This window comes from Ranitomeya imitator, chromosome 3 (assembly GCF_032444005.1).
Source record: "Ranitomeya imitator isolate aRanImi1 chromosome 3, aRanImi1.pri, whole genome shotgun sequence".
Taxonomy (NCBI): domain Eukaryota; kingdom Metazoa; phylum Chordata; class Amphibia; order Anura; family Dendrobatidae; genus Ranitomeya; species Ranitomeya imitator.
In genome coordinates this window covers 398,228,458-398,242,988 of record NC_091284.1, presented here as the reverse complement: position 1 = coordinate 398,242,988, position 14,531 = coordinate 398,228,458, and the positions used below count along the sequence as shown (strand labels likewise).

The 14,531-nt window shown below is 42.9% G+C and overlaps 1 protein-coding gene across 1 annotated transcript in view; it reads right to left on the bottom strand.

Moving 5' to 3' along the window:
• Positions 1-14,238, bottom strand: part of ZBTB8B (zinc finger and BTB domain containing 8B) — a 50,281-nt gene extending 36,043 nt beyond the window's left edge. The window contains exon 1 of the mRNA XM_069757048.1: positions 14,172-14,238. The gene's annotated coding sequence lies outside the window, so the exon portion shown is untranslated. The remainder of the gene's footprint in view (positions 1-14,171) is intronic.
• Positions 14,239-14,531: the final 293 nt, after the last annotated feature.

The following is a 14,531-nucleotide window of genomic DNA, read 5'->3' as shown; positions in this document are numbered from 1 at the left end:
ATGGACGAAGCGCCGATGGGAAACACGGACACGCTGATGAAACAATGATGGAAAACACTGTTGACACCATCTGTTCACATACATGTTTAAACAAGGACGTGTGAATGAGGCCTTAGCAGAGATTTCCCCCAGTGCATTGGTATACTGCATATGTCAAATCTGCAGCACCTCTCAGTTTATGCAGCAAATTTTAATCCACAACAATGGTACTATGATGCGCAGCAGGTTTTCCATTGGGAAAATTCAGACTGAAAATCTCCTGGATATCCAGCTTAGAGTACATTACATGTCATGTGGTTCTTTTCTACTTACAGTACAGATCATATAACGCTTTGTAATATGCCAAACACCAAATAAAGCGCATTGCAACTGAAATCAATAAGGGTGCAGTTAGATGGCCATATAAATTGAACCGTGAACGTATCGCAGTGAAAAGACAGACCAGCAGCTCTCCTGATCCGAGAGTGCCAGCTGCACAGAAATACATGAAGCTGGCATGCTCAGGTTAGGGAAGCCCCGACCAGTCCATGTACTCTGTTCCAATTTTGGTCACATTTATACGACCATATGACTGTGCCCTTAACAGTTATTTTTCAAAGAGCACCAGGATTCTTGTTCAAACTGAGCAAAAAACAAGGTCACAAGTGCAGTGTGCCACGTTTATTTACCCCTTTACCCCCAAGGGTGGTTTGCACGTTAATGACCAGGCCAATTTTTACAATTCTGACCACTGTCCATTTATGAGGTTATAACTCTGGAACGCTTCAACGGATCCCAGTGATTCTGACAGTATTTTCTCGTGACATATTGTACTTCATTATAGTGGTAAAATTTCTTTGATATTACCTGCGTTTATTTGTGAAAAAAATGGAAATTTGGCAAAAATTTTGAAAATTTCGCAATTTTCAAAATTTGAATTTTTATGCAATTAAATCACAGAGATATGTCACACAAAATACTTAATAAGTAACATTTCCCACATGTCTACTTTACATCAGCACCATTTTGGAACCAAAATTTTTTTTTGTTAGGGAGTTATAAGGGTTGAAAGTTGACCAGCAATTTCTCATTTTTACAACACCATTTTTTTAGGGACCACATCACATTTGAAGTCATTTTGAGGGGTCTATATGATAGAATGGTGTCACACTTGGGTATTTTCTAAAAACTGCACCCCTCAAGGTGCTCAAAACCACATTCAAGAAGTTTATTAACCCTTCAGGTGTTTCACAGGAATTTTTGGAATGTTTAAATAAAAATGATACATATATGCTAGCCACCTTAGGGAGAAACCCAAGTTGGGCTAAATGTAGCGGGACGAAAGAGACCGAAAAGCCCTCTACTTAAAGGAAATACATAGTGGATGCTTTCCTGAAACGGAAAGTACTTGCAAGCAGCATAATACAAAGAATAGCAGGTTTACCCAGAATCCACTAAATAAAAATGAACATTTAACTTTTTTTTCACAAAAAATGTACTTCAGCTCCAATTTGTTTTATTTTACCAAGGGTAACAAGAGAAAATGGACCCCAAAAGTTTTTGTACAATTTGTCCTGAGAACGCCGATACCCCATATGTGAAGGTAAACCACTGTTTGGGCGCATGGCAGAGCTCAGAAGCGAAGGAGCGCCATTTGACTTTTAAATGCAAAATTGACTGGAATTGAGATGGGACGCCATGTTGCGTTTGGAGAGCCCCTGATGTGCCTAAACATTGAAACCCCCCACAAGTGACACCATTTTGGAAAGTAGACCCCCTAAGGAACTTATCTAGATGTGTGGTGAGCACTTTGACCCATTAAGTGATTCACAGAAGTTTATAATGCAGAGCCGTAAAAATAAAAAGTCATTTTTTCACAAAAATGATCTTTCCATCCCCAATTTTTTGTTTTCCCAAGGGTAAGAGAAGAAACTGAACCCCAAAAGTAGTTGTCCAATTTGTCCTGAGTACGCCGATACCCCATATGTGGGTGGGTGGGGTGGGAACCACTGCTTGGGCGCATGCTTGAGCTCGGAAGGGAAGGAGCGCCATTTGGAATGCAGACTTAGGTGGAATGGTCTGCAGGCGTCAAGTTGCATTTGCAGAGCCCCTGATGTAACTAAACAGTGGAAACCCCCCACAAGTGACCCCATATTGGAAACTAGACCCCCCAAGGAACTTATCTAGATGTGTTGTGAGAACTTTGAACCCCCAAGTGTTTCACTACAGTTTATAACAGAGCCGTGAAAATAAAAATTATTTTTTTTTTTTTTTTTTCAACAAAAATTTTTTAGCCCCCAGTTTTGTATTTTCCCAAGGGTAACAAAAGAAATTGGACCCCAAAAGTTGTTGTCCAATGTGTCCTGAGTATGCTGATACCCCATATGTTGGGGTAAACCCTGTTTGGGCGCACGGGAGAGCTCGGAAGGGAAGGAGCGCTGTTTTACTTTTTCAACGCAGAATTGGCTGGAATTCAGATCGGACGCCATGTCGCATTTGGAGAGCCCCTGATGTGCCTAAACAGTGGAAACCCCCCAATTATAACTGAAACCCTTATCCAAACACACCCCTAACCATAATCTCAACGGTAACCCTAACCACACCCCTAACCCTAATCCCAACCCTATTCCCAACCGTAAATGTAATCCAAACCCTAACTTTAGCCCCAACCCTAGCCCTAACGGGAAACTGGAAATAAATACATTTTTTTTTATTTTTTTATTTTTCCCTAACTAAGGGGGTGATGAAGGGGGGGGGGGTTTGATTTACTATTTATAGTGGGTTTTCTAGCGGATTTTTATGATTGGCAGCCGTCACACACTAAAAGATCCTTTTTTTGCAAAAAAATATATTTTTTTGCGTTACCACATTTTGAGAGCTATAATTTTTCCATATTTGAGTCCACAGTCATGTGAGGTCTTATTTTTTGCGGGACGAGTTGACATTTTTATTGGTAACATTTTCGGGCACGTGACTTTTTTGATAGCTTTTTATTCCGATTTTTGTGAGGCAGAATAATAATAATAATAATAATTTTATTTATATAGCGCCAACATATTCCGCAGCGCTTTACAAATTATAGAGGGGACTTGTACAGACAATAGACATTACAGCATAACAGAAATACAGTTCAAAACAGATACCAGGAGGAGTGAGGGCCCTGCTCGCAAGCTTACAAACTATGGGGAAAAGGGGAGACACGAGAGGTGGATGGTAACAATTGCTTTAGTTATTCGGACCAGCTATAGTGTAAGGCTCAGGTGTTCATGTAAAGCTGCATGAACCAGTTACCTGCCTAAGTATGTAGCAGTACAGACACAGAGGGCTAATACTGCATAAAGTGTATGAGAACATGATGCGAGGAACCTTTTTTTTTTTTTTTTTTATTATAAATAGGCCACACAGGGATCGTTAAGTTAATGCATTGAGGCGGTAGGCCAGTCTGAACAAATGAGTTTTTAGGGCACGCTTAAAACTGTGGGGATTGGGGATTAATCGTATTAACCTAGGTAGTGCATTCCAAAGAATGACCAAAAACCAGCTATTCATGAATTTCTTTTGGGGGAGGCGTTTATACCGTTCCGCGTTTGGTAAAATGGATAAAGCAGTTTTATTCTTTGGGTCAGTACGATTACAGCGATACCTCATTTATATCATTTTTTATGTTTTGGCGCTTTTATACGATAAAAACTATTTTATAGAAAAAAATAATTATTTTTGCATCGCTTTATTCTGAGGACTATAACTTATGTTTTCGCTGATGATGCTGTATTGCGGCTCGTTTTTTGCGGGACAAGATGACGTTTTCAGCGGTACTATGGTTTTTTTTATATCCGTCTTTTTGATCGCGTGTTATTCCACTTTTTGTTCGGCGGTATGAGAATAAAGCGTTTTTTGCCTCGCTTTTCTTTTACGTGTTCACTGAAGGGGTTAACTAGTGGGACAGTTTTATAGGTCGGGTCGTTACGGACGCGGCGATACTAAATGTGTGTACTTTTATTGTTTTTTTATTTAGATAAAGAAATGTATTTATGGGAAATATATATATATATATATATATATATATACACACACACACACATATATATATACACATATATATATACACATTATATATATATATATATATATATATATATATATATATATACATATATTCAAAAAGGCAAAAGAAGGCAGCACTCCAATAATATCCAAAGTGAAAAAAAGTGAGGTTTATTCAGCCCACATCTTTATGCAGCGACGTTTCGGCTCACACTGAGCCTTTCTCAAGCAGTGAATGATACCAACAACCGTGTTTTTATATACATAATCTACAATCAATTACATCATTATTCATAAAATTTCATTGTATACATAATCAATCAATGTGTAATAAAATCCAATATCTGTGCCATGATTAAGGTGCATTGTGCTAATGACACCTTACTCAGACAGCCAGTCCGTTGTGCCATGGTGCAATATTAAACTATTTAGCCATAAGAGTGTCTTTAAATAAGATACATAGTGATACATTGAGGTACTATTGAGATACATATGCAGTCAGCCACACTGAAGATGGCGGCACTGACAGAATCTGAATACGCAGGCGCAAGTGAAATGCCTGTAGGAAGCTTTGAATTGGTTGCCACACTCAAGATGGCGTCGCGGCACTGACAGAAACAGAGTGCGCAGGCGTGAGTGGAAATGTCTGCAGGAGGCTTTGGATTGGCTGGCAAGCTATGACAGAACAGTATGACGCTGAGACATGCGCAGTAGGAATTGGTGAACGCCGTGAATGGCGATCAGCGTCCTCCATGTGGTGTGCTCTGTGGGCGGCAGGGTAAGATAGCGTAATAGAAATAAATATGCATATTAATAATAATAATAATATATGATGGATAAGTAGATGAACTAATTGAAGCACATAAGAAGAGAGTTGTGATTATGGATGGGAGGACATATAACAATAACAACATTAGCACTTTAGCACAATGCACCTTAATCATGGCACAGATATTGGATTTTATTACACATTGATTGATTATGTATACAATGAAATTTTATGAATAATGATGTAATTGATTGTAGATTATGTATATAAAAACACGGTTGTTGGTATCATTCACTGCTTGAGAAAGGCTCAGTGTGAGCCGAAACGTCGCTGCATAAAGATGTGGGCTGAATAAACCTCACTTTTTTTCACTTTGGATATTATTGGAGTGCTGCCTTCTTTTGCCTTTTTGTATACAATTGGGGATAGAGTGGACCACTTGACCCAGGAGGCCAGGCACCCATCGGTGAGCATTGTGCTGTTCCAATTTAGATATATATATATATTTTTTTTTTAACCCCTTACCGGCATCGGACGTACTATACCGTCCGATGCCGGCTCCCCTGCTTTGATGCAGGGCTCCGCAGTGAGCCCGCATCAAAGCCGGGACATGTCAGCTGTTTTGAACAGCTGACATGTGCCCGTAATAGGCGCGGGCAGAATCGCGATCTGCCCGCACCTATTAACTAGTTAAATGCCGCTGTCAAACGCAGACAGCGGCATTTAACTACCGCTTCCGGCCGGGCGGCCGGAAATGACATCATCGCCGACCCCCGTCACATGATCGGGGGTCGGCGATGCTTGTATATTGTAACCATAGAGGTCCTTGAGACCTCTATGGTTACTGATGACCGGTGGCTGTGAGCGCCACCCTGTGGTCGGCGCTCACAGCACACCTCCATTTCTGCTACATAGCAGCGATCAGCAGATCGCTGCTATGTAGCAGAGCCGATCGCGTTGTGCCTGCTTCTAGCCTCCCATGGAGGATATTGAAGCATGGCAAAAGTTTAAAAAAAAAGTTTAAAAAAATGTGAAAAAAATTAAAAAAACATAAAAGTTTAAATCACCCCCCTTTCGCCCCAATCAAAATAAATCAATAAAAAAAAAAAAAAAAAATCTACGCATATTTGGTATCGCCGCGCTCAGAATCGCCCGATCTATCAATTAAAAAAAAGTATTAACCTGATCGCTAAACAGCGTAGCGGGAAAAAAAATTCGAAACGCCAGAATTACGTTTTTTTGGTCGCCGCGACATTGCATTAAAATGCAATAACGGGCGATCAAAAGAACATACAGTGGGGCAAAAAAGTATTTAGTCAGTCAGCAATAGTGCAAGTTCCACCACTTAAAAAGATGAGAGGCGTCTGTAATTTACATCATAGGTAGACCTCAACTATGGGAGACAAACTGAGAAAAAATAATCCAGAAAATCACATTGTCTGTTTTTTTAACATTTTATTTGCATATTATGGTGGAAAATAAGTATTTGGTCAGAAACAAACAATCAAGATTTCTGGCTCTCACAGACCTGTAACTTCTTCTTTAAGAGTCTCCTCTTTCCTCCACTCATTACCTGTAGTAATGGCACCTGTTTAAACTTGTTATCAGTATAAAAAGACACCTGTGCACACCCTCAAACAGTCTGACTCCAAACTCCACTATGGTGAAGACCAAAGAGCTGTCAAAGGACACCAGAAACAAAATTGTAGCCCTGCACCAGGCTGGGAAGACTGAATCTGCAATAGCCAACCAGCTTGGAGTGAAGTAATCAACAGTGGGAGCAATAATTAGAAAATGGAAGACATACAAGACCACTGGTAATCTCCCTCGATCTGGGGCTCCACGCAAAATCCCACCCCGTAGGGTCAGAATGATCACAAGAACGGTGAGCAAAAATCCCAGAACCACGCGGGGGGACCTAGTGAATGAACTGCAGAGAGCTGGGACCAATGTAACAAGGCCTACCATAAGTAACACACTACGCCACCATGGACTCAGATCCTGCAGTGCCAGACGTGTCCCACTGCTTAAGCCAGTACATGTCCGGGCCCGTCTGAAGTTTGCTAGAGAGCATTTGGATGATCCAGAGGAGTTTTGGGAGAATGTCCTATGGTCTGATGAAACCAAACTGGAACTGTTTGGTAGAAACACAACTTGTCGTGTTTGGAGGAAAAAGAATACTGAGTTGCATCCATCAAACACCATACCTACTGTAAAGCACGGTGGTGGAAACATCATGCTTTGGGGCTGTTTCTCTGCAAAGGGGCCAGGACGACTGATCCGGGCACATGAAAGAATGAATGGGGCCATGTATCGTGAGATTTTGAGTGCAAACCTCCTTCCATCAGCAAGGGCATTGAAGATGAAACGTGGCTGGGTCTTTCAACATGACAATGATCCAAAGCACACCGCCAGGGCAACGAAGGAGTGGCTTCGTAAGAAGCATTTCAAGGTCCTGGAGTGGCCTAGCCAGTCTCCAGATCTCAACCCTATAGAAAACCTTTGGAGGGAGTTGAAAGTCCGTGTTGCCAAGCGAAAAGCCAAAAACATCACTGCTCTAGAGGAGATCTGCATGGAGGAATGGGCCAACATACCAACAACAGTGTGTGGCAACCTTGTGAAGACTTACAGAAAACGTTTGACCTCTGTCATTGCCAACAAAGGATATATTACAAAGTATTGAGATGAAATTTTGTTTCTGACCAAATACTTATTTTCCATCATAATATGCAAATAAATTGTTAAAAAAAACAGACAATGTGATTTTCTGGATTTTTTTTTTCTCAGTTTGTCTCCCATAGTTGAGGTCTACCTATGATGTAAATTACAGACGCCTCTCAACTTTTTAAGTGGTGGAACTTGCACTATTGCTGACTGACTAAATACTTTTTTGCCCCACTGTATCTGCACCAAAATGCTATCATTAAAAACGTCATCTCGGCACGCAAAAAATAAGCCCTCAACCGACCCCAGATCACGAAAAATGGAGACGCTACGAGTATCGAAAAATGGCGCAATTTTTTTTTTTTTTTTTAGCAAAGTTTGAATTTTTTTTCACCACTTAAATAAAAAATAACCTAGTCATGTTTGGTGTCTATGAACTCGTACTGACCTGGAGAATCATAATGGCAGGTCATTTTTAGCATTTAGTGAACCTAACAAAAAAGCCAAACAAAAAACCAATGTGGGATTGCACTTTTTTTGCAATTTCACCGCACTTGGAATTTTTTTCCCGTTTTTTAGTACACGACATGCTAAAACCAATGATGTCGTTCAAAAGTACAACTCGTCCCGCAAAAAATAAGCCCTCACATGGCCAAATTGACAGAAAAATAAAAAAGTTATGGCTCTGGGAAGGAGGGGAGCGAAAAACGAACACGGAAAAACGAAAAATCCCCTGGTCATGAAGGGGTTAAGGAATTTTTTTTTTTTTTTTTTTTACACATCTGAATATTTTTTTCCTTCTACACTATAACATTGCCCCGGGGAGGGTGGGGGCAATCGTGTTATAGTGTAAGATCTCTGATCTGACACTTTGCTGTGCACTGTGTCAGATCAGCGATGTGACGTGCACTCCTGGAGGCTTCCCGGCGCCTGCTCTAAGCCACCTCCCTGCAGGCCGGATGTAGCCCCGCGGCCATTTTGGATCTGGGCCTGCAGGGAGGAGGAGGTAAGAGACCCTCGGAGAAACGCAATCACATCGCGTTCCTCCGAGGGTCTCAGGGAAGCACGCAGGGAGCCCTTTCCCTATACCGCCGGAACACTGCGATCATGTTTGATCGCAGTGTGCCAGGGCGGTCCGTGACCGCTCCTGGCACATAGCCTGGATGTCAGCTGCGATAGTCAGCTGACACCCGGCCGCGATCGTCCGCACTCCCCCTGTGAGCGCGGCCGATCGTTATTACGTACTATCCCGTCGGTGGGCATACGGGCCCACCCCACCTCGACGGGATAGTACGTCTAATGTCAGAAAGGGGTTAAAGAGGTTGTCCAATGTTTATAAATGGCTAAAATTGCTAGTGTTTGTAAAAACAAGCACGTTTTGCAATATATGTATTAAAAATCTTCTCCGTTTTCAAAAAAGATGACAATTTTATCATTCACAGCTTGCTGCCAGGGTTACCAGCCGCCTTTGCAGAGGCCAGTTTCCTAGTCGTGGAGTGTGTTCTCGCATGCTGTTTGTTATGAAGCTGGATGAGCCCAGCTTCAGAGCCCGCCAAGCTTCAAAAGATGCTGCTGAGGAAAAACGGACAGAAAAATCCATGTAAAAAATACCCCGTGTAGACACACACTTATACAATTCTGCCTTTAAATACATACATGGTTCTCAGCCACATTGAATAAGCAACACACAATAATGGTATTCAGACAGAGCAGACCATTGTTATAAATCGCTATGCTAAAAGAACAAAATCCAAGAAGGGCCAGCAGAAAACTTAGGCTCAGTTCACATTGCATCTGGACCTGGGGCATATATAGAAACCATGGGACCCCCATAGCAGAAGTTCTGCTTGAGCACTGCCTCCCTAAAAAAAAAAAAACCTTGCAGCCCTTACAAAGCCATTTTTCTCCTATGTAGTGCGCCATACAGTATTTTGGGCCCATATGTTCCTCTCTATAGTATAATGGGACCCATATATTGCTTTATACAGTATAATGTGCCCCATATAATGCCCTTTACAGAATAATGGGCCCAATATATTGCTCCATACAGAATGATGGACCCCACATATTGCTCAATACAGTATAACGGACCCCATATAGTTTTCCATACAGTACAATGTGCCCCATATAGTTCTCCATACAGTATAATAGGCCCCATATAGTTCTCCATACAGTATAGTGGGCCCCATAAAGTTCTCCATACAGTATAGTGGGCCCCATATAATGAGATCACACACATACACAGTACAGAGCAAAAGTTTGGACACACCTTCTGATTTAAAGATTTTTCTGTATTTTCATGACTATGAAAATTGTACATTCACACTGAAGGCATCAAAACTATGAATTAACCCATGTGGAATTATATAATTAACAAAAAAGTGTGAAACAGCTGAAATTATGTCTTATATTCTAGGTTCTTCAAAGTAGCCACCTTTTGCTTTGATGACTGCTTTGCACACTCTTGGCATTCTCTTGATGAGCTTCAAGAGGTAATCACCGGGAATGGTTTTCACTTCACAGGTGTGCCCTGTCAGGTTTAATAAGTGGGATTTCTTGCCTTATAAATGGGGTTGGGACCATCAGTTGTGTTGAGCAGAAATCTGGTGGATACACAGTCGATAGTCCTACTGAATACATTGTAAGGCTATGTGCACACGTTGCGGATTAGCCTTAGGAATTTCTGGTACGGATTCTGCCTCTCCTGGCAGAAAACGCAGCTGCGGATGTTGTGCAGATCCGCAGCGTTTTTTGTGCGTTTTTGCTGCATTTTTTTTGCGGATTTGCTGCGTTTTTTACCCCTGCAGATTTCTATAATGGAATGGGTACAAAAATGCTGCAGATTCGCAAAAAAAGAAGTGACATGCTCCTTCTTTTAAACCACAGCGTTTCTGCAGTGGATTTTCCGCAAAGCGTGCACAGCATTTTTTTTTTCTCCTCATTGATTTACATTGTACTGTAAATCAGTTGCAGATCTGCAGCGTTTCTGCACCGCAAAAAACGCTGCGGATCTGCAGAGAATCTGCAACGTGTGCACAAAGCCTTAGAATTTGTATTATGGCAAGAAAAAAGCAGCTAAGTAAAGAAAAACAAGTAGCCATCATTACTCTAAGAAATGAAGGTCAGTCCAAAAAATTGGGAAAACTTTGAAAGTGTCCCCAAGTGCAGTGGCAAAAACCATCAAGCGCTACTTCACATGAGGACCACCCCAGGAAAGGAAGACCAAGAGTCACCTCTGCTTCTGAGGATAAGTTTATCAGAGTCACCAGCCTCAGAAATCGCAGATTAACAGCAGCTCAGATTAGAGACCAGGTCAATGCCACACAGAGTTCTAGCAGCAGACACATCTCTACAACAACTGTTAAGAGGAGACTTTGTGCAGCAGGCCTTCATGGTAAAATAGCTGTTAGGAAACCACTAAGGACAGGCAACAAGCAGAAGAGACTTGTTTGGGCTAAAGAACACAAGGAATGGACATTAGACCAGTGGAAATCTGTGCTTTGGTCTGATGAGTCCAAATTTGAGATCTTTGGTTCCAACCACGGTGTCTTTGTGCGACGCAGAAAAGGTGAACGGATGGACTCTACATGCCTGGTTCCCACAGTGAAGCATGGAGGAGGAGGTGTGAAGGTGTGGGGGTGCTTTGCTGGTGACACTGCTGGGGATTTATTCAAAATTGAAGGCATACTGAACCAGCATGGCTACCACAGCATCTTGCAGCGGCATGCTATTCCATCCGGTTTGCGTTTAGTTGGACCATCATTTATTTTTCAACAGGACAATGTCTCCAAACACACCTCCAGGCTGTGTAAGGGCTATTTGACCAAGAAGGAGAGTGATGGGGTGCTACGCCAGATGACCTGGCCTCCACAGTCACCAGACCTGAACCCAATCGAGATGGTTTGGGGTGAGCTGCACCACAGAGTGAAGGCAAAAGGGCCAACAAGTGCTAAGCATCTCTGGGAACTCCTTCAAGATTGTAGGAAGACCATTCCCGGTGACTGCCTCTTGAAGCTCATCAAGAGAATGCCAAGAGTGTGCAAAGCAGTCATCAAAGCAAAAGGTGGCTACTTTGAAGAACCTAGAATATAAGACATATTTTCAGTTGTTTCACACTTTTTTGTTAAGTATATAATTCCACATGTGTTAATTCATAGTTTTGATGCCTTCAGTGTGAATTTACAATTTTCATAGTCATGAAAAGACAGAAAAATCTTTAAATGAGAAGGTGTGTCCAAACTTTTGGTCTGTACTGTATATATAAAAAAAGAAAAGAAAAAAAATCAAATACTCACCACTCCCTGTTCCCCCACTGCTCCGGTCTCCTCAGCGTCTTCTGACCTTCTGCACAGAGCATGCGCTGTAGTGATGCAATCGCGCCCTCTGTGCCGAGATGTCACAGATCTCAGACACAGATGGGAAATGATGGAAGAAGGAGCATCAGCTGACACTCCCTCTCTCATCATTGTTTCTAAGGCTGGGTTCACACTGCGTTAACAGCAGCCCGTTCAACACATACGTTAGCGGGCTGCTGTTGACGCAAGTGCCGACTTGTCACATCGCTAGCGCAGATAGAGCATCTGCTAGCTCTATCTGCGCTAGCAGTGACGGACCTGGAAACGCTGCAGCAAGCGTCTCAGGGTCCGTCACTCAATGACGGCACATCTCTAGCAGTGACGCCTCCGACATAGGAATTAATGGCGGCCTTAACGGACTACGTTACACCGCTTTTATGCCGCGGTGTAACGTAGTCTGTCTAACGGACGCCCATAAGGAAGTGTGAACACAGCCTAACCGTATCTGCATTCAGGATGCTGAAACAGTAGAAAGTATGATGTACTGACACTTGAACACCTCAACTCACGGGCACCATAGCGGCCGCGTGGTCTGCCTCCATTGGCGGTGAGAAAGTAAGGAACTGGAATAAAATTTCTGGTGTAAGAATCGCCGCCACACAAAACAAAAATTTCACTGTGAAACTTGACCAGAATTTGGACGTTTTACACGTGAACATTATTTTTCATTTTGGTGATTTCACGTATTACTTCGGAATGAGCAATAAATAGGGCATGCCAAGGTGGTACGTGCCCACGATCAGGAATGGCTGCAGTTTGATGCTGTGTATTATATTTATGCAGCATTAAACCCGCAGCGGCCAGATGTTACAGCATAGTGGATGGGATTTCTAGAAATCCTATGACCACTACATGTGTATGAACGCCTGCGGATTATCCGTGGACACTGACATGCAGCACGGGTTTACGAGCCACAGCATGTCAACTTCTCTTTCAGAGACGCTAGTCTCCACAACAGAAATTACATCAATAGAATGTACTGGATGCGGTAAATCCGCACGGTCCAGTGAAAACAGGATTTACCTGCGCGATTAAAACGCAGCGTTTTGGACAAATCTAAAATACGGTGTGTACAAAGCGCTGCTACTTCCTGATCGTGGGAACGTTCCCTAAGGGCTTGTTCACAAGTACGGTAGTGTTTGATGCATTTTACACACATTTTCGTGCAGAAAAAAAGATGCAGCATTACACAGTAACAGCAAAACGAAAACAATTTAAAAAATAATGTTACTTGTTCTTTAACCCCTGCCTGAGATATGACATACTGGTACTTTACGTGTCAGGTGTGGATGTCTGGAGCAGGCTCAAGAGCTGAGCCTGCACCATACCGGGGAGACACAAACTGTGACATACATTCCATCACGTCATGGCATTTGGGGCTCTTCTGCAGGCTCACATGGCTGACATCTTTGAAACCAGAGCTCTTGAATACGGAGGACAACACGGTAGCAGGTTTACTAGTCCTATAGCGATAATCTCTTGCTGATAAAACTATTAGAAAATATTTAATCAAAACAACAGCAAGCTGCCCAATAAGTGATACACTATTGGAATCAGGTTCTCTGCCCTACACTATGCTGCGCTCAGATTAGTTAGCCAAAACCTGTTGATGGATTCTCTTTAATAAATTTGGTGCATCGTTTAATTGCCGTGCACAATCGTCAGAAATGTTAGCCGGCAAAGGCTTCTGTTGCCCCTTACACGACTTTGTGGTGTAAATTAGGGAGAATTTGTTGGCCACACTTGCCCATGCCCCATCATCGCGATTTCTTCATACTTTTCTTAACGTTGTCAGTGTGCGCCAGGACTGGCATGAGAACGTCAAAATTCACAATAAACGAATTCTGACGAACGCTCCTTGATGAAGTCGGCCCCTTGGGTCTCGCTGGGGGATAACGCCTTGTAATATTTAGGGTGTGCAGCGACAATTCATGTGATTCACAACAGATTTGAGAAGAATCGATAAAGAGGGCTGATCTGTGGGCATCACAGGGTTACTGATCAGGGGTGCCACATTTGGGAAAGGGGCCATTATTGGGTGACTACCACCTTCGCCCTGACTTCCAAGGAGTCTCCATACAGAAGGTTCCTTCATTAATGAATTCCAGCAGTATTACTGGCAGGCTCACTGTGCAGCACAGACCTGAGGCAATGTGCTCGGAGGTGCAGCTGCTAGCACAGGGTGCCCTACACACTGCACAGACCCCATTCACCACAGGTCCCCATATGCGCCCCCAAACATGCTGCTGCAGCCCGGGACTTAGGAGAGCTACAGAGAGCGAGTCAGCTCCCCGGCGACCTGTTACCTGCAGCAGCCGCTCTCCTAAATCATACTAAATATCAAACCCCATTCGCCTCACCTTTTAGCCAGATCTTGCACGGTGCAACCACACTTCCCAGCATGTAGACGTAAGATTACCAATTGACCAATAACAGCTCCTTTACGCGTGGAGACTTATGGGAAGGGTAGTCTCTGTGACACTCAAGCGGTTTTCTAATAGTGACCTTTGACTACAGGTCCCGGCATGCAACTTGAAAACTCTGCTCTACTGACTGTTTAACTCGTACTGCACCAAAAGGATGAAGTAAAAGGCCGCTGGTCACAGGGGAACGTTTCAGGAAAGGACGTGTCGCGTCCTCACAGGTTTAGCTTGTACACTCTGTAGGCCAGTGTGTGTGTGTGAGGGGTCACTGCCCTCCAGCTCTGAGACAGGCGGCCA